Source organism: Oncorhynchus keta, unplaced genomic scaffold (genome assembly GCF_023373465.1).
Source record: "Oncorhynchus keta strain PuntledgeMale-10-30-2019 unplaced genomic scaffold, Oket_V2 Un_contig_1353_pilon_pilon, whole genome shotgun sequence".
NCBI lineage: Eukaryota > Metazoa > Chordata > Actinopteri > Salmoniformes > Salmonidae > Oncorhynchus > Oncorhynchus keta.
This window is the reverse complement of record NW_026278261.1, coordinates 1-20,491: the sequence shown is the minus strand read 5'-3', so window position 1 is coordinate 20,491 and position 20,491 is coordinate 1. Positions and strand designations below refer to the sequence as shown.

Sequence of the window (20,491 nt, the reverse complement as noted above, 5' to 3'; positions counted from 1 at the left end):
ACACAAACAATAGTTGAAGTCCCACTGTGGCTGTATTAGAATTGCATTGGGGCAGACTTCTATTGCACTGTACAGCGTTACCTCTGGATCTTGGGTCCATGAAATGTGAAGAGATTACGCAAATAATTGTGTCATAGCTCTTATTGCAGGACTTTAACTGTGGGAAATCACCTCACAAGTACACAGGTAAGGCTGTACATTAAAATATGATGGTCAATAGGCAAAATTGTGGAGTGATTTCCCTAAAAGTCCTGCAATAAGAGCTGTGACACAACAGAACCAATAAGAGCTGTGACACAACAGAACCAATAAGAGCTGTGACACAACAGAACCAATAAGAGCTGTGACACAACAGAACCAATAAGAGCTGTGACAAAACAGAACCAATAAGAGCTGACACAACAGAACCAATAAGAGCTGTGACACAACAGAACCAATAAGAGCTGACACAACAGAACCAATAAGAGCTGTGACACAACAGAACCAATAAGAGCTGTGACACAACAGAACTAATAAGAGCTGTGACACAACAGAACCAATAAGAGCTGACACAACATAACCAATAAGAGCTGTGACACAACAGAACCAATAAGAGCTGTGACACAACAGAACCAATAAGAGCTGTGACACAACATAACCAATAAGAGCTGTGACACAACAGAACCAATAAGAGCTGTGACAAAACAGAACCAATAAGAGCTGACACAACAGAACCAATAAGAGCTGTGACACAACAGAACCAATAAGAGCTGTGACACAACAGAACCAATAAGAGCTGTGACACAACAGAACCAATAAGAGCTGTGACACAACAGAACCAATAAGAGCTGTGACACAACAGAACCAATAAGAGCTGTGACACAACAGAACCAATAAGAGCTGACACAACAGAACCAATAAGAGCTGTGTCACAACAGAACCAATAAGAGCTGACACAACAGAACCAATAAGAGCTGACACAACAGAACCAATAAGAGCTGTGACACAACAGAACCAATAAGAGCTGTGACACAACAGAACCAATAAGAGCTGTGACACAACAGAACCAATAAGAGCTGTGACACAACATAACCAATAAGAGCTGACACAACAGAACCAATAAGAGCTGACACAACAGAACCAATAAGAGCTGTGACACAACAGAACCAATAAGAGCTGATACAACAGAACCAATAAGAGCTGACACAACAGAACCAATAAGAGCTGTGACACAACAGAACCAATAAGAGCTGTGACACAACAGAACCAATAAGAGCTGACACAACAGAACCAATAAGAGCTGTGACACAACAGAACCAATAAGAGCTGACACAACAGAACCAATAAGAGCTGTGACACAACAGAACCAATAAGAGCTGACACAACAGAACCAATAAGAGCTGTGACACAACAGAACCATTAAGAGCTGTGACACAACAGAACCAATAAGAGCTGTGACACAACAGAACCAATAAGAGCTGTGACACAACACAACCAATAAGAGCTGTGACACAACAGAACCAATAAGAGCTGACACAACAGAACCAATAAGAGCTGACACAACAGAACCAATAAGAGCTGTGACACAACAGAACCAATAAGAGCTGTGACACAACAGAACCAATAAGAGCTGTGACACAACAGAACCAATAAGAGCTGTGACACAACAGAACCAATAAGAGCTGTGACACAACAGAACCAATAAGAGCTGTGACACAACAGAACCAATAAGAGCTGTGACACAACAGAACCAATAAGAGCTGTGACACAACAGAACTAATAAGAGCTGACACAACAGAACCAATAAGAGCTGTGACACAACAGAACTAATAAGAGCTGTGATGCCAATATTTGTGTAAACTCTTTAGAACTTTATAATTGTAATCTGTGGGTGTCTGTGAGTAGGCTGGTACCTCATGTCATGAACCCAGACCCATAAGGCTGGTACGATATGTCATGAACCCAGACCCATAAGGCTGGTACGATATGTCATGAACCCAGACCCATAAGGCTGGTACGATATATCATGAACCCAAGACCCATAAGGCTGGTACGATATGTCATGAACCCAGACCCATAATGCTGGTACGATATGTCATGAACCCAGACCCATAAGGCTGGTACAGTATGTCATGAACCCAAGACCCATAAGGCTGTACCCCATGTCATGAACCCAGACCCATAAAGCTGGTACGATATGTCATGAACCCAGGACCCATAAGGCTTGTACGATATGTCATGAACCCAGGATCCATAAGGCTGGTACGATATGTCATGTACGATATGTCATGAACCCAGACCCATAAGGCTGGTACGATATGTCATGAACCCAGACCCATAAGGCTGGTACGATATGTCATGAACCCAGACCCATAAGGCTGGTACGATATGTCATGAACCCAGGATCCATAAGGCTGGTACGATATGTCATGAACCCAGACCCATAAGGCTGGTACGATATGTCATGAACCCAGGATCCATAAGGCTGGTACGATATGTCATGAACCCAGGATCCATAAGGCTGGTACGATATGTCATGAACCCAGACCCATAAGGCTGGTACGATATGTCATGAACCCAGACCCATAAGGCTGGTACGATATGTCATGAACCCAGACCCATAAGGCTGGTACGATATGTCATGAACCCAGGCCCATAAGGCTGGTACGATATGTAATGAACCCAGGCCCATAAGGCTGGTACGATATGTAATGAACCCAGACCCATAAGGCTGGTACGATATGTCATGAACCCAGACCCATAAGGCTGGTATGATATGTCATGAACCCAGACCCATAAGGCTGGTACGATATGTCATGAACCCAGACCCATAAGGCTGGTACGATATGTCATGAACCCAGACCCATAAGGCTGGTACGATATGTCATGAACCCTGACCCATAAGGCTGGTACGATATGTCATGAACCAAGACCCATTAGGGTGGTACGATATGTCATGAACCCTGACCCATAAGGCTGGTATGATATGTCATGAACCCAGACCCATAAGACTGGTACGATATGTCATGAACCCTGACCCATAAGGCTGGTACGATATGTCATGAACCCAGACCCATAAGGCTGGTACGATATGTCATGAACCCAGACCCATAAGGCTGGTACGATATGTCATGAACCCAAGACCCATAAGGCTGGTACGATATGTCATGAACCCAGACCCATAAGGCTGGTACGATACGGCATGAACCCAGACCCATAAGGCTGGTGCGATACGTCATGAACCCAGGATCCATAAGGCTGGTACGATATGTCATGAACCCAGACCCATAAGGCTGGTACGATATGTCATGAACCCAGACCCATAAGGCTGGTACGATATGTCATGAACCCTGACCCATAAGGCTGGTACGATATGTCATGAACCCAGACCCATTAGGGTGATACGATATGTCATGAACCCAGACCCATAAGGCTGGTACGATATGTCATGAACCCTGACCCATAAGGCTGGTACGATATGTCATGAACCAAGACCCATTAGGGTGGTACGATATGTCATGAACCCAGACCCATAAGGCTGGTACGATATGTCATGAACCCAGACCCATAAGGCTGGTACGATATGTCATGAACCCAAGACCCATAAGGCTGGTACGATATGTCATGAACCCAGACCCATAAGGCTGGTACGATACGGCATGAACCCAGACCCATAAGGCTGGTACGATACGTCATGAACCCAGGATCCATAAGGCTGGTACGATATGTCATGAACCCAGACCCATAAGGCTGGTACGATATGTCATGAACCCAGACCCATAAGGCTGGTACGATATGTCATGAACCCTGACCCATAAGGCTGGTACGATATGTCATGAACCCAGACCCATTAGGGTGATACGATATGTCATGAACCCAGACCCATAAGGCTGGTACGATATGTCATGAACCCAGGCCCATAAGGCTGGTACGATATGTAATGAACCCAGGCCCATAAGGCTGGTACGATATGTAATGAACCCAGACCCATAAGGCTGGTACGATATGTCATGAACCCAGACCCATAAGGCTGGTATGATATGTCATGAACCCAGACCCATAAGGCTGGTACGATATGTCATGAACCCAGACCCATAAGGCTGGTACGATATGTCATGAACCCAGACCCATAAGGCTGGTACGATATGTCATGAACCCTGACCCATAAGGCTGGTACGATATGTCATGAACCAAGACCCATTAGGGTGGTACGATATGTCATGAACCCTGACCCATAAGGCTGGTATGATATGTCATGAACCCAGACCCATAAGACTGGTACGATATGTCATGAACCCTGACCCATAAGGCTGGTACGATATGTCATGAACCCAGACCCATAAGGCTGGTACGATATGTCATGAACCCAGACCCATAAGGCTGGTACGATATGTCATGAACCCAAGACCCATAAGGCTGGTACGATATGTCATGAACCCAGACCCATAAGGCTGGTACGATACGGCATGAACCCAGACCCATAAGGCTGGTACGATACGTCATGAACCCAGGATCCATAAGGCTGGTACGATATGTCATGAACCCAGACCCATAAGGCTGGTACGATATGTCATGAACCCAGACCCATAAGGCTGGTACGATATGTCATGAACCCTGACCCATAAGGCTGGTACGATATGTCATGAACCCAGACCCATTAGGGTGATACGATATGTCATGAACCCAGACCCATAAGGCTGGTACGATATGTCATGAACCCTGACCCATAAGGCTGGTACGATATGTCATGAACCAAGACCCATTAGGGTGGTACGATATGTCATGAACCCAGACCCATAAGGCTGGTACGATATGTCATGAACCCAGACCCATAAGGCTGGTACGATATGTCATGAACCCAAGACCCATAAGGCTGGTACGATATGTCATGAACCCAGACCCATAAGGCTGGTACGATACGGTCATGAACCCAGACCCATAAGGCTGGTACGATATGTCATGAACCCAGATCCATAAGGCTGGTACGATATGTCATGAACCCAGACCCATAAGGCTGGTACGATATGTCATGAACCCAGACCCATAAGGCTGGTACGATATGTCATGAACCCTGACCCATAAGGCTGGTACGATATGTCATGAACCCAGACCCATTAGGGTGATACGATATGTCATGAACCCAGACCCATAAGGCTGGTACGATATGTCATGAACCCTGACCCATAAGGCTGGTACGATATGTCATGAACCAAGACCCATTAGGGTGGTACGATATGTCATGAACCCTGACCCATAAGGCTGGTACGATATGTCATGAACCCAGACCCATAAGACTGGTACGATATGTCATGAACCCTGACCCATAAGGCTGGTACGATATGTCATGAACCCAGACCCATAAGGCTGGTACGATATGTCATGAACCCAGACCCATAAGGCTGGTACGATATGTCATGAACCCAGGATCCATAAGGCTGGTACGATATGTCATGTACGATATGTCATGAACCCAGACCCATAAGGCTGGTACGATATGTCATGAACCCAGACCCATAAGGCTGGTACTGGTAACGATATGTCATGAAGGCTGGTCCCAGACCCATAAGGCTGGTACGATATGTCATGAACCCAGGATCCATAAGGCTGGTACGATATGTCATGAACCCAGACCCATAAGGCTGAGTACATGATATGTCATGAACCCAGGATCCATAAGGCTGGTACGATAAGTCATGAACCCAGGATCCATAAGGCTGGTACGATATGTCATGAACCCAGACCCATAAGGCTGGTACGATATGTCATGAACCCAGACCCATAAGGCTGGTACGATATGTCATGAACCCAGACCCATAAGGCTGGTACGATATGTCATGAACCCAGGCCCATAAGGCAGGTACGATATGTAATGAACCCAGGCCCATAAGGCTGGTACGATATGTAATGAACCCAGACCCATAAGGCTGGTACGATATGTCATGAACCCAGACCCATAAGGCTGGTACGATATGTCATGAACCCAGACCCATAAGGCTGGTACGATATGTCATGAACCCAGACCCATAAGGCTGGTATGATATGTCATGAACCCAGACCCATAAGGCTGGTACGATATGTCATGAACCCTGACCCATAAGGCTGGTACGATATGTCATGAACCAAGACCCATTAGGTGGTATGATATGTCATGAACCTGACCCATAAGGCTGGTATGATATGTCATGAACCCAGACCCATAAGACTGGTACGATATGTCATGAACCCTGACCCATAAGGCTGGTACGATATGTCATGAACCCAGACCCATAAGGCTGGTACGATATGTCATGAACCCAGACCCATAAGGCTGGTACGATATGTCATGAACCCAAGACCCATAAGGCTGGTACGATATGTCATGAACCCAGACCCATAAGGCTGGTACGATACGGCATGAACCCAGACCCATAAGGCTGGTACGATACGTCATGAACCCAGGATCCATAAGGCTGGTACGATATGTCATGAACCCAGACCCATAAGGCTGGTACGATATGTCATGAACCCAGACCCATAAGGCTGGTACGATATGTCATGAACCCTGACCCATAAGGCTGGTACGATATGTCATGAACCCAGACCCATTAGGGTGATACGATATGTCATGAACCCAGACCCATAAGGCTGGTACGATATGTCATGAACCCTGACCCATAAGGCTGGTACGATATGTAATGAACCCAGGCCCATAAGGCTGGTGCGATATGTAATGAACCCAGACCCATAAGGCTGGTACGATATGTCATGAACCCAGACCCATAAGGCTGGTACGATATGTCATGAACCCAGACCCATAAGGCTGGTACGATATGTCATGAACCCAGACCCATAAGGCTGGTATGATATGTCATGAACCCAGACCCATAAGGCTGGTACGATATGTCATGAACCCTGACCCATAAGGCTGGTACGATATGTCATGAACCAAGACCCATTAGGGTGGTACGATATGTCATGAACCCTGACCCATAAGGCTGGTATGATATGTCATGAACCCAGACCCATAAGACTGGTACGATATGTCATGAACCCTGACCCATAAGGCTGGTACGATATGTCATGAACCCAGACCCATAAGGCTGGTACGATATGTCATGAACCCAGACCCATAAGGCTGGTACGATATGTCATGAACCCAAGACCCATAAGGCTGGTACGATATGTCATGAACCCAGACCCATAAGGCTGGTACGATACGGCATGAACCCAGACCCATAAGGCTGGTACGATCGTCATGAACCCAGGATCCATAAGGCTGGTACGATATGTCATGAACCCAGACCCATAAGGCTGGTACGATATGTCATGAACCCAGACCCATAAGGCTGGTACGATATGTCATGAACCCTGACCCATAAGGCTGGTACGATATGTCATGAACCCAGACCCATTAGGGTGATACGATATGTCATGAACCCAGACCCATAAGGCTGGTACGATATGTCATGAACCCTGACCCATAAGGCTGGTACGATATGTCATGAACCAAGACCCATTAGGGTGGTACGATATGTCATGAACCCTGACCCATAAGGCTGGTACGATATGTCATGAACCCAGACCCATAAGACTGGTACGATATGTCATGAACCCAGACCCATAAGGCTGGTACGATATGTCATGAACCCAGACCCATAAGGCTGGTACGATACGGCATGAACCCAGACCCATAAGGCTGGTACGATACGTCATGAACCCAGGATCCATAAGGCTGGTACGATATGTCATGAACCCAGACCCATAAGGCTGGTACGATATGTCATGAACCCAGACCCATAAGACTGGTACGATATGTCATGAACCCAGACCCATAAGGCTGGTACGATATGTCATGAACCCAGACCCATAAGGCTGGTACGATATGTCATGAACCCAAGACCCATAAGGCTGGTACGATATGTCATGAACCCAGACCCATAAGGCTGGTACGATATGTCATGAACCCAGGACCCATAAGGCTGGTACGATATGTCATGAACCCAAGACCCATAAGGCTGGTACGATATGTCATGAACCCAAGACCCATAAGGCTGGTACGATATGTCATGAACCCAGACCCATAAGGCTGGTACGATATGTCATGAACCCAGACCCATAAGGCTGGTACGATATGTCATGAACCCAGACCCATAAGGCTGGTACGATATGTCATGAACCCAGGATCCATAAGGCTGGTACGATATGTCATGAACCCAAGACCCATAAGGCTGGTACGATATGTCATGAACCCAGACCCATAAGGCTGGTACGATATGTCATGAACCCAGACCCATAAGGCTGGTACGATATGTCATGAACCCAGACCCATAAGGCTGGTACGATATGTCATGAACCCAGACCCATAAGGCTGGTACGATATGTCATGAACCCAAGACCCATAAGGCTGGTACGATATGTCATGAACCCAGACCCATAAGGCTGGTACGATATGTCATGAACCCAGACCCATAAGGCTGGTACAGTATGTCATGAACCCAAGACCCATAAGGCTTGTACGATATGTCATGAACCCAGGATCCATAAGGCTGGTACGATATGTCATGAACCCAGGATCCATAAGGCTGGTACGATATGTCATGTACGATATGTCATGAACCCAGGATCCATAAGGCTGGTACGATATGTCATGTACGATATGTCATGAACCCAGGATCCATAAGGCTGGTACGATATGTCATGAACCCAGGATCCATAAGGCTGGTACGATATGTCATGAACCCAGGACCCATAAGGCTGGTACGATATGTCATGTACGATATGTCATGAACCCAGACCCATGAGGCTGGTACGATATGTCATGAACCCAGACCCATAAGGCTGGTACGATATGTCATGAACCCAGGATCCATAAGGCTGGTACGATATGTCATGAACCCAGACCCATAAGGCTGGTACGATATGTCATGAACCCAGGATCCATAAGGCTGGTACGATAAGTCATGAACCCAGGATCCATAAGGCTGGTACGATATGTCATGAACCCAGACCCATAAGGCTGGTACGATATGTCATGAACCCAGACCCATCAGGCTGGTACGATATGTCATGAACCCAGACCCATAAGGCTGGTACGATATGTCATGAACCCAGGCCCATAAGGCTGGTACGATATGTCATGAACCCAGACCCATAAGGCTGGTACGATATGTCATGAACCCAGACCCATTAGGGTGATACGATATGTCATGAACCCAGACCCATAAGGCTGGTACGATATGTCATGAACCCTGACCCATAAGGCTGGTACGATATGTCATGAACCAAGACCCATTAGGGTGGTACGATATGTCATGAACCCTGACCCATAAGGCTGGTATGATATGTCATGAACCCAGACCCATAAGACTGGTACGATATGTCATGAACCCTGACCCATAAGGCTGGTACGATATGTCATGAACCCAAGACCCATAAGGCTGGTACGATATGTCATGAACCCAGACCCATAAGGCTGGTACGATACGGCATGAACCCAGACCCATAAGGCTGGTACGATACGTCATGAACCCAGGATCCATAAGGCTGGTACGATATGTCATGAACCCAGACCCATAAGGCTGGTACGATATGTCATGAACCCAGACCCATAAGACTGGTACGATATGTCATGAACCCAGACCCATAAGGCTGGTACGATATGTCATGAACCCAGACCCATAAGGCTGGTACGATATGTCATGAACCCAGGACCCATAAGGCTGGTACGATATGTCATGAACCCAAGACCCATAAGGCTGGTACGATATGTCATGAACCCAGACCCATAAGGCTGGTACGATATGTCATGAACCCAGGACCCATAAGGCTGGTACGATATGTCATGAACCCAGGACCCATAAGGCTGGTACGATATGTCATGAACCCAAGACCCATAAGGCTGGTACGATATGTCATGTACGATATGTCATGAACCCAGACCCATGAGGCTGGTACGATATGTCATGAACCCAGACCCATAAGGCTGGTACGATATGTCATGAACCCAGGATCCATAAGGCTGGTACGATATGTCATGAACCCAGACCCATAAGGCTGGTACGATATGTCATGAACCCAGGATCCATAAGGCTGGTACGATAAGTCATGAACCCAGGATCCATAAGGCTGGTACGATATGTCATGAACCCAGACCCATAAGGCTGGTACGATATGTCATGAACCCAGACCCATCAGGCTGGTACGATATGTCATGAACCCAGACCCATAAGGCTGGTACGATATGTCATGAACCCAGGCCCATAAGGCTGGTACGATATGTCATGAACCCAGACCCATAAGGCTGGTACGATATGTCATGAACCCAGACCCATTAGGGTGATACGATATGTCATGAACCCAGACCCATAAGGCTGGTACGATATGTCATGAACCCTGACCCATAAGGCTGGTACGATATGTCATGAACCAAGACCCATTAGGGTGGTACGATATGTCATGAACCCTGACCCATAAGGCTGGTATGATATGTCATGAACCCAGACCCATAAGACTGGTACGATATGTCATGAACCCTGACCCATAAGGCTGGTACGATATGTCATGAACCCAAGACCCATAAGGCTGGTACGATATGTCATGAACCCAGACCCATAAGGCTGGTACGATACGGCATGAACCCAGACCCATAAGGCTGGTACGATACGTCATGAACCCAGGATCCATAAGGCTGGTACGATATGTCATGAACCCAGACCCATAAGGCTGGTACGATATGTCATGAACCCAGACCCATAAGACTGGTACGATATGTCATGAACCCTAACCCATAAGGCTGGTACGATATGTCATGAACCCAAGACCCATAAGGCTGGTACAATATGTCATGAACCCAAGACCCATAAGGCTGGTACGATATGTCATGAACCCAAGACCCATAAGGCTGGTACGATATGTCATGAACCCAAGACCCATAAGGCTGGTACGATATGTCATGAACCCAGGACCCATAAGGCTGGTACGATATGTCATGAACCCAGGACCCATAAGGCTGGTACGATATGTCATGAACCCAAGACCCCCATAAGGCTGGTACGATATGTCATGAACCCAGACCCATAAGGCTGGTACGATATGTCATGAACCCAGGACCCATAAGGCTGGTACGATATGTCATGAACCCAGGACCCATAAGGCTGGTACGATATGTCATGAACCCAAGACCCAAAAGGCTGGTACGATATGTCATGAACCCAGACCCATAAGGCTGGTACGATATGTCATGAACCCAGACCCATAAGGCTGGTACGATATGTCATGAACCCAGACCCATAAGGCTGGTACGATATGTCATGAACCCAGGATCCATAAGGCTGGTACGATATGTCATGAACCCAAGACCCATAAGGCTGGTACGATATGTCATGAACCCAGACCCATAAGGCTGGTACGATATGTCATGAACCCAGACCCATAAGGCTGGTACGATATGTCATGAACCCAGACCCATAAGGCTGGTACGATATGTCATGAACCCAGACCCATAAGGCTGGTACGATATGTCATGAACCCAAGACCCATAAGGCTGGTACGATATGTCATGAACCCAGACCCATAAGGCTGGTACGATATGTCATGAACCCAGACCCATAAGGCTGGTACGATATGTCATGAACCCAGGATCCATAAGGCTGGTACGATATGTCATGAACCCAGGATCCATAAGGCTGGTACGATATGTCATGTACGATATGTCATGAACCCAGGATCCATAAGGCTGGTGCGATATGTCATGTACGATATGTCATGAACCCAGGATCCATAAGGCTGGTACGATATGTCATGAACCCAGGATCCATAAGGCTGGTACGATATGTCATGAACCCAAGACCCATAAGGCTGGTACGATATGTCATGTACGATATGTCATGAACCCAGACCCATAAGGCTGGTACGATATGTCATGAACCCAGACCCATAAGGCTGGTATGATATGTCATGAACCCAGGATCCATAAGGCTGGTACGATATGTCATGAACCCAGACCCATAAGGCTGGTACGATATGTCATGAACCCAGGATCCATAAGGCTGGTACGATAAGTCATGAACCCAGGATCCATAAGGCTGGTACGATATGTCATGAACCCAGACCCATAAGGCTGGTACGATATGTCATGAACCCAGACCCATCAGGCTGGTACGATATGTCATGAACCCAGACCCATAAGGCTGGTACGATATGTCATGAACCCAGGCCCATAAGGCTGGTACGATATGTCATGAACCCAGACCCATAAGGCTGGTACGATATGTCATGAACCCAGACCCATTAGGGTGATACGATATGTCATGAACCCAGACCCATAAGGCTGGTACGATATGTCATGAACCCTGACCCATAAGGCTGGTACGATATGTCATGAACCAAGACCCATTAGGTGGTACGATATGTCATGAACCCTGACCCATAAGGCTGGTATGATATGTCATGAACCCAGACCCATAAGACTGGTACGATATGTCATGAACCCTGACCCATAAGGCTGGTACGATATGTCATGAACCCAAGACCCATAAGGCTGGTACGATATGTCATGAACCCAGACCCATAAGGCTGGTACGATACGGCATGAACCCAGACCCATAAGGCTGGTACGATACGTCATGAACCCAGGATCCATAAGGCTGGTACGATATGTCATGAACCCAGACCCATAAGGCTGGTACGATATGTCATGAACCCAGACCCATAAGACTGGTACGATATGTCATGAACCCAGACCCATAAGGCTGGTACGATATGTCATGAACCCAGACCCATAAGGCTGGTACGATATGTCATGAACCCAAGACCCATTATGCTGGTACCATATGTCATGAACCCAAGATCCATAAGGCTGGTACGATATGTCATGAACCCAGGCCCATAAGGCTGGTACGATATGTCATGAACCCAAGACCCATAAGGCTGGTACGATATGTCATGAACCCAAGACCCATAAGGCTGGTACGATATGTCATGAACCCAAGATCCATAAGGCTGGTACGATATGTCATGAACCCAGACCCATAAGGCTGGTACGATATGTCATGAACCCAGGACCCATAAGGCTGGTACGATATGTCATGAACCCAGGACCCATAAGGCTGGTACGATATGTCATGAACCCAAGACCCATAAGGCTGGTACGATATGTCATGAACCCAGACCCATAAGGCTGGTACGATATGTCATGAACCCAGACCCATAAGGCTGGTACGATATGTCATGAACCCAGACCCATAAGGCTGGTACGATATGTCATGAACCCAGGATCCATAAGGCTGGTACGATATGTCATGAACCCAAGACCCATAAGGCTGGTACGATATGTCATGAACCCAGACCCATAAGGCTGGTACGATATGTCATGAACCCAAGACCCATAAGGCTGGTACGATATGTCATGAACCCAGGACCCATAAGGCTGGTACGATATGTCATGAACCCAGGACCCATTAGGGTTGTACGATATGTCATGAACCCAGACCCATAAGACTGGTACGATATGTCATGAACCCTAACCCATAAGGCTGGTACGATATGTCATGAACCCAAGACCCATAAGGCTGGTACAATATGTCATGAACCCAAGACCCATATGGCTGGTATGATATGTCATGAACACAAGATCCATAAGGCTGGTACGATATGTCATGAACCCAAGACCCATAAGGCTGGTACGATATGTCATGAACCCAAGACCCATAAGGCTGGTACGATATGTCATGAACCCAGGACCCATAAGGCTGGTACGATATGTCATGAACCCTGACCCATAAGGCTGGTACGATATGTCATGAACCCAGACCCATAAGACTGGTACGATATGTCATGAACCCTGACCCATAAGGCTGGTACGATATGTCATGAACCCAGACCCATTAGGGTGGTACGATATGTCATGAACCCTGACCCATAAGGCTGGTACGATATGTCATGAACCCAGACCCATAAGGCTGGTACGACATGTCATGAACCCAGACCCATTAGGGTGGTACGATATGTCATGAACCCAGACCCATAAGGCTGGTACGATATGTCATGAACCCTGACCCATAAGGCTGGTACGATATGTCATGAACCAAGACCCATTAGGGTGGTACGATATGTCATGAACCCTGACCCATAAGGCTGGTACGATATGTCATGAACCCAGACCCATAAGACTGGTACGATATGTCATGAACCCAGACCCATAAGACTGGTACGATATGTCATGAACCCAGACCCATAAGGCTGGTACGATATGTCATGAACCCAGGATCCATAAGGCTGGTACGATATGTCATGAACCCAGGATCCATAAGGCTGGTACGATATGTCATGAACCCAGGATCCATAAGGCTGGTACGATATGTCATGAACCCAGACCCATAAGGCTGGTACGATATGTCATGAACCCAGACCCATAAGGCTGGTACGATATGTCATGAACCCAGGACCCATAAGGCTGGTACGATATGTCATGAACCCAGACCCATAAGGCTGGTACGATATGTCATGAACCCAGACCCATAAGGCTGGTACGATATGTCATGAACCCAGACCCATAAGGCTGGTACGATATGTCATGAACCCAAGACCCATAAGGCTGGTACGATATGTCATGAACCCAGGACCCATAAGGCTGGTATGATAAGTCATGAACCCAGGATCCATAAGGCTGGTACGATATGTCATGAACCCAGACCCATAAGGCTGGTACGATATGTCATGAACCCAGACCCATAAGGCTGGTACGATATGTCGTGAGCCCAGACCCATAAGGCTGGTACGATATGTCATGAACCCAAGACCCATAATGCTGCATGTTGAAGGTATGTTGCAGTCCTGAATACTAAACATCCACAGAGCAATTTAAAACAGATTTTATTTGGTGTCAAATTAACTAATTATTGTCTTTTGTTGAATGTATTATATATGTTTAGCAACATAAAGGCCCTCCAGGATTGTTGCATGATTCCACAATTTATTTCCGTTTGCATCCGATTTAATGGGTAACTTTTATTTTGAAAACCCGAACCACCGATTCCACTATTGTTGCTCAGGCAAATGTTCACGACACAAACACAATCAGGAGATTATAGGAGACTGTGTGAGAGGTGAAAGCGAAGCAGGGAGGGATGGTGAATGATTGACAGAGAGAGCAGAGGGCAGATTCATTACGGAAACAGTTTAACGTTTAAGAACTAAAAGGAAGCAACAGAGAGTTTCTACTGGGATAAACTCAGGTTGAGAGTTTCTACTGGGATAAACTCAGGTTGAGAGTTTCTACTGGGATAAACTCAGGTTGAGAGTTTCTACTGGGATAAACTCAGGTTGAGAGTTTCTACTGGGATAAACTCAGGTTGAGAGTTTCTACTGGGATAAACTCAAGTTGAGAGTTTCTACTGGGATAAACTCAGGTTGAGAGTTTCTACTGGGATAAACTCAGGTTGAGAGTTTCTACTGGGATAAACTCAGGTTGAGAGTTTCTACTGGGATAAACTCAGGTTGAGAGTTTCTACTGGATAAACTCAGGTTGAGAGTTTCTACTGGGATAAACTCAGGTTGAGAGTTTCTACTGGGATAAACTCAGGTTGAGAGTTTCTACTGGGATAAACTCAGGTTTGTCTCTCCATGTTTGTTACGTTTGCTTCCGTTAAAAGGCAAGCTATTTACAAAATAGTTTCATGTGAAACCACACTGTTATTCTAATCATTAGTTTTATTTAGTATAGTAGTTGGTCTTAAGGATCCTAAATAAGGCCATAGATTACTTTTAAAAATGATTAAACTAGGTGGCACCAGGAGTATGATGTAAGATGTGATCCTGGTGTTCCAATGAGCTGCAAGATTATCTCTGATTCAAAATATTATTCTTATTTACAAGAGCTGTAAAATGTGGACAGTGGATTAATAGTTTGTAATGGGCTGTGTATTTACTTCCAACGGCCACACGGGGGCAGTATTGGGATCTGAAAAGAAACGTTTGTGGATGACCAAGTCGTCACACTATAATTAGGCCTAGCTGAATGAAATTATAAATACAACATGTCTTGATAAAAAACACAAATCAATCTATATAGATTGTTCTCATGTATATTTGTGTGTGTTTGTGTCTTAAGTTTTGTCTTACGAAAGTTAATAAATACACAGAGCGACCTTGTTCATTAGTGTGATGATTTTATTGGTTTGTGATGATTAAAGTTAAAACCAAGCAGCTGCAGGGATCATTTCAACAGACAGTAAAGATTCTATTTTGGAATGACTGGACAGCAGAACACCCAGAGGAACAGAATGAGAGTACAGTTCTAGAGAACACCAGCTAGAGTTCTACATTCTAGGAGGATTCCAGACACCAGCCAGTAGTGTGCAGGATCCAGACATGACATCATGCCATGGATTTAATACGGTGTCTAACTTTAACAAGACATGTACCTCTAATGCATCCATAGTATTACTATCTCTCTTTTATCTGGTGGAAATGGGTTTCTGAGTCCTACTCAAACCAAGCATGAGACTGAGACCAGGATTCAATCCCAGTGCTTTGTCAGCTATGTGCCATTTTAAAGGTCATTCCTGATTGAACTGACTTATCATACAGTCATTGTGAATGCAGTCTTATTATCATATTATATTAAGTAGTAACTATAATCAGCTGCAGAGTCAGGACAGAATATTCAGTAGCCTATAGCAGGGTCAGGACAGAATATTCAGTAGCCTATAGCAGGGTCAGGACTGAATATTCAGTAGCCTATAGCAGGGTTAGGACTGAATATTCAGTAGCCTATCGCAGGGTCAGGACTGAATATGCAGTAGCCTATAGCAGGGTTAGTGTAAGGACTGATTATTCAGTAGCCTATAGCAGGGTCAGGACTTGAATATTCAGTAGCCTATAGCAGCGTAAAGGGTAAGGACTGAATATTCAGTTGCCGATAGATAGATAGATAGATAGATAGATAGATAGATAGATAGATAGATAGATAGATAGATAGATAGATAGATAGATAGATAGATAGATAGATTTATTCAGTAGCCTATAGCAGGGTCAGGACTTGAATATTCAGTAGCCTATAGCAGCGTAAAGGGTAAGGACTGAATATTCAGTTGCCGATAGATAGATAGATAGATAGATAGATAGATAGATAGATAGATAGATAGATAGATAGATAGATAGATAGATAGATAGATAGGGTACTCTAGGGTAGGTCACTTTAGGGTAGGTTACTCCAGGGGAGGGGAGGATGTTCTAGGGTAGGGTTCTCCAAGGTGGCGTAGGGTGTTTTAGGGTAGGGTGTTTTAGGGTAGGGTGTTTTAGGGTAGGGTGTTCTAGGGTAGGCTCCTCTAGGGTAGGGTAGGGTGTTCTAGGGTTTGGTGCTCTAGGGGAGGGTAGGTTCCTCTAGGGTAGGGGGCTCTATGGTAGGGTACTTTAGGGTAGGGTATGGTACTCTAGGGTAGGGTAGGGTATTCTAGGTAGGGGGCTCTAGGGTAGGGTAGGGTCCTCCAGGGTAGGGTGCTCTAGGATAGGGTAGGGTGCTGTTTGTGTTCTAGGGTAGGGTACTTTAGGGTAGGGTAGGGTGCTGTTTGTGTTCTAGGGTAGAGTACTTTAGGGTAGGGTAGGGTGCTGTTTGTGTCCTAGGGTAGGGTACTTTAGAGTAGGGTAGGGTGCTGTTTGTGTTCTAGGGTAGAGTACTTTAGGGTAGGGTAGGGTACTTTAGGGTAGGGTAGGGTGCTGTTTGTGTTCTAGGGTAGGGTACTTTAGGGTAGGGTAGGGTAGGGTGCTGTTTGTGTTCTAGGGTAGGGTACTTTAGGGTAGGGTAGGGTGCTGTTTGTGTTCTACGGTAGGGTCTAGTAGAAAGAGTTATAGGTAGATGGTGTGATCGATCGATAGTACTCCAGGGTAAGGGTACTTTATGGTAGGGTACTCCTGCATTTGGTTCATGTTGTTGGACTGTTCAGAGTGGTGGTGGTGTTGCTAGAGGTGTTGCTACGGGGCTCCAGCCTCAATTTGATTGGTCGTTTTGGAATCAGCAGAAACTGGTTGTCCAGCTCCAACGGGATCTATAGAGGAAGAACAGAACAGAACATGACCCTAGTTGTCCAGCTCCAACAGGTTATATAGGGAAAAACAGAACAGAACATAACCCTGGTTGTCCATCTCCAACAGGATCTATAGGGAATAACAGAACAGAACATAACCCTGGTTGTCCATCTCCAACGGGATCTATAGAGGATAACAGAACAGGTCCTTCTGTAGCACAGTTGGTAGAGCATGGCGCTTGTAACGCCAGGGTAGTGGGTTTGATTCCCGGGACCACCCATACGTAGAATGTATGCACGCTTTGGATAAAAGCGTCTGCTAAATGGCATATATTATATTATTATTATTATTATATTAGAACAGAACATAACCCTGGTTGTCCATCTCCAACAGGATCTATAGAGAATAACAGAACAGAACATAACCCTGGTTGTCCATCTCCAACAGGATCTATAGAGAATAACAGAACAGAACATAACCCTGGTTGTCCATCTCCAACAGGATCTATAGAGAATAACAGAACAGAACATAACCCTGGTTGTCCATCTCCAACAGGATCTATAGAGAATAACAGAACAGAACATAACCCTGGTTGTCCATCTCCAACAGGATCTATAGAGAATAACAGAACAGAACATAACCCTGGTTGTCCATCTCCAACAGGATCTATAGAGAATAACAGAACAGAACATAACCCTGGTTGTCCATCTAAAACAGGATCTATAGAGAATAACCCTGACCATGAAAGAATAACAGAACAGAACTAAAACAGGATCTAAATAGAATAATAGACCATGTTAAAACAGATGTGACCATGTTAAAACAGGTGGTGACCATGTTAAAACAGATGATGACCATCTACCATGTTAAAACAGGTGGTGACCATAACAGAACATGTTAAAACAAACAGGTGGTGACCATGTTAAAATGTTAAAAGCCTGACCATGTTAAAACAGGTAGTCCATGTTGAAAATGGTGACCATGTTAAAACGAGTAGACCATGTTAAAACAGATGTTAAAACGAGGACCATGTTAAAACAGGTGGTGACCATGTTAAACAGATGATGACCATGTTAAAACAGGTCCATGTTAAAACAGGTGGTGACCATGTTAAAACAGGTGTTAAAACAGGTGGTGACCATGTTAAAACAGGTGGTGACCATGTTAAACCAGGTGGTTAAAACAGGGTGCTGACCATGTTAAAACAGGTGGTGACCATGTTAAAACAGGTAGTGACCATGTGACCATGTTAAAACCCATGTTAAAACAGGTAGTGACCATGTTGAAACAGGTGGTGACCATGTTAAAACAGGTGGTGACCATGTTAAAACAGGTGGTGACCATGTTAAAACGATGTTAAAACAGTCCATGTTAAACAGGTGATGACCATGTTAAAACAGGTGGTGACCATGTTAAAACAGGTAGTGACCATGTTAAACCCATGTTAAAACAGGTGGTGACCATGTTAAAACAGGTGGTGACCATGTTAAAACAGGTGGTGACCATGTTAAAACAGGTGTTAAAACAGGTGGTGACCATGTTAAAACAGATGATGACCATGTTAAAACAGGTCCATGTTAAAACAGGTGAAAACAGGTGACCATGTTAAAACCATGTTAAACAGGTCCATGTTAAAACAGGTGGTGACCATGTTAAAACAGGTGGTGACCATGTTAAAACAGGGTGACCATGTTAAAACAGGTGGTGACCATGTTAAAACAGGTGGTGACCATGTTAAAACCATCATTAGAGGTAGTGACCATGTTAAAAACAGGTGGTGACCATGTTAAAACAGGTAGTGACCATGTTAAAACAGATGGTGACCATGTTAAAACAGGTGGTGACCATGTTAAAACAGGTGGTGACCATGTTAAAACAGGTAGTGACCATGTTAAAACAGGTCCATGTTAAAACAGGTGGTGACCATGTTAAAACAGGTAGTGACCATGAAAACCATGTTAAAACAGGTGGTGACCATGTTAAACAGGTGGTGACCATGTTAAAACAGGTAGTGACCATGACCATGTTGGTGGTGAATGTTAAAACAGGTGGTGACCATGTTAAAACAGGTGGTGACCATGTTAAACAGGCGGTGACCATGTTAAAACAGGTGGTGACCATGTTAAAACAGGTGACCATGTTAAAACAGGTAGTGACCATGTTGAAACAGGTAGTGACCATGTTAAAACAGGTGGTGACCATGTTAAAACAGGTGACCATGTTAAACAGGTGGTGACCATGTTAAAACAGGTCCATGTTAAAACCAGGTGGTGACCATGTTAAAACAGGTGACCATGTTAAAACATGTTAAAACAGGTGGTGACCATGTTAAAACAGGTGGTGACCATGTTAAAACAGGTGGTGACCATGTTAAAACAGGTAGTGACCATGTTAAAACAGGTGGTGACCATGTTAAAACAGGTGGTGACCATGTTAAAACAGGTGGTGACCATGTTAAAACAGGTGGTGACCATGTTAAAACAGGTGGTGACCATGTTAAAACAGGTGG

General features: G+C 45.4%; 1 protein-coding gene across 1 annotated transcript in view; it reads left to right on the top strand.

The window, feature by feature from the left end:
• The window catches only part of LOC127918174 (uncharacterized), a 37,626-nt gene extending 17,141 nt beyond the window's left edge, over nt 1-20,485 (top strand). Inside the window, exons 4-5 of the transcript XR_008099306.1 lie at nt 20,072-20,113; nt 20,383-20,485. The gene's annotated coding sequence lies outside the window, so the exon portion shown is untranslated. The remainder of the gene's footprint in view (nt 1-20,071; nt 20,114-20,382) is intronic.
• The last annotated feature ends 6 nt before the right edge of the window (nt 20,486-20,491 follow it).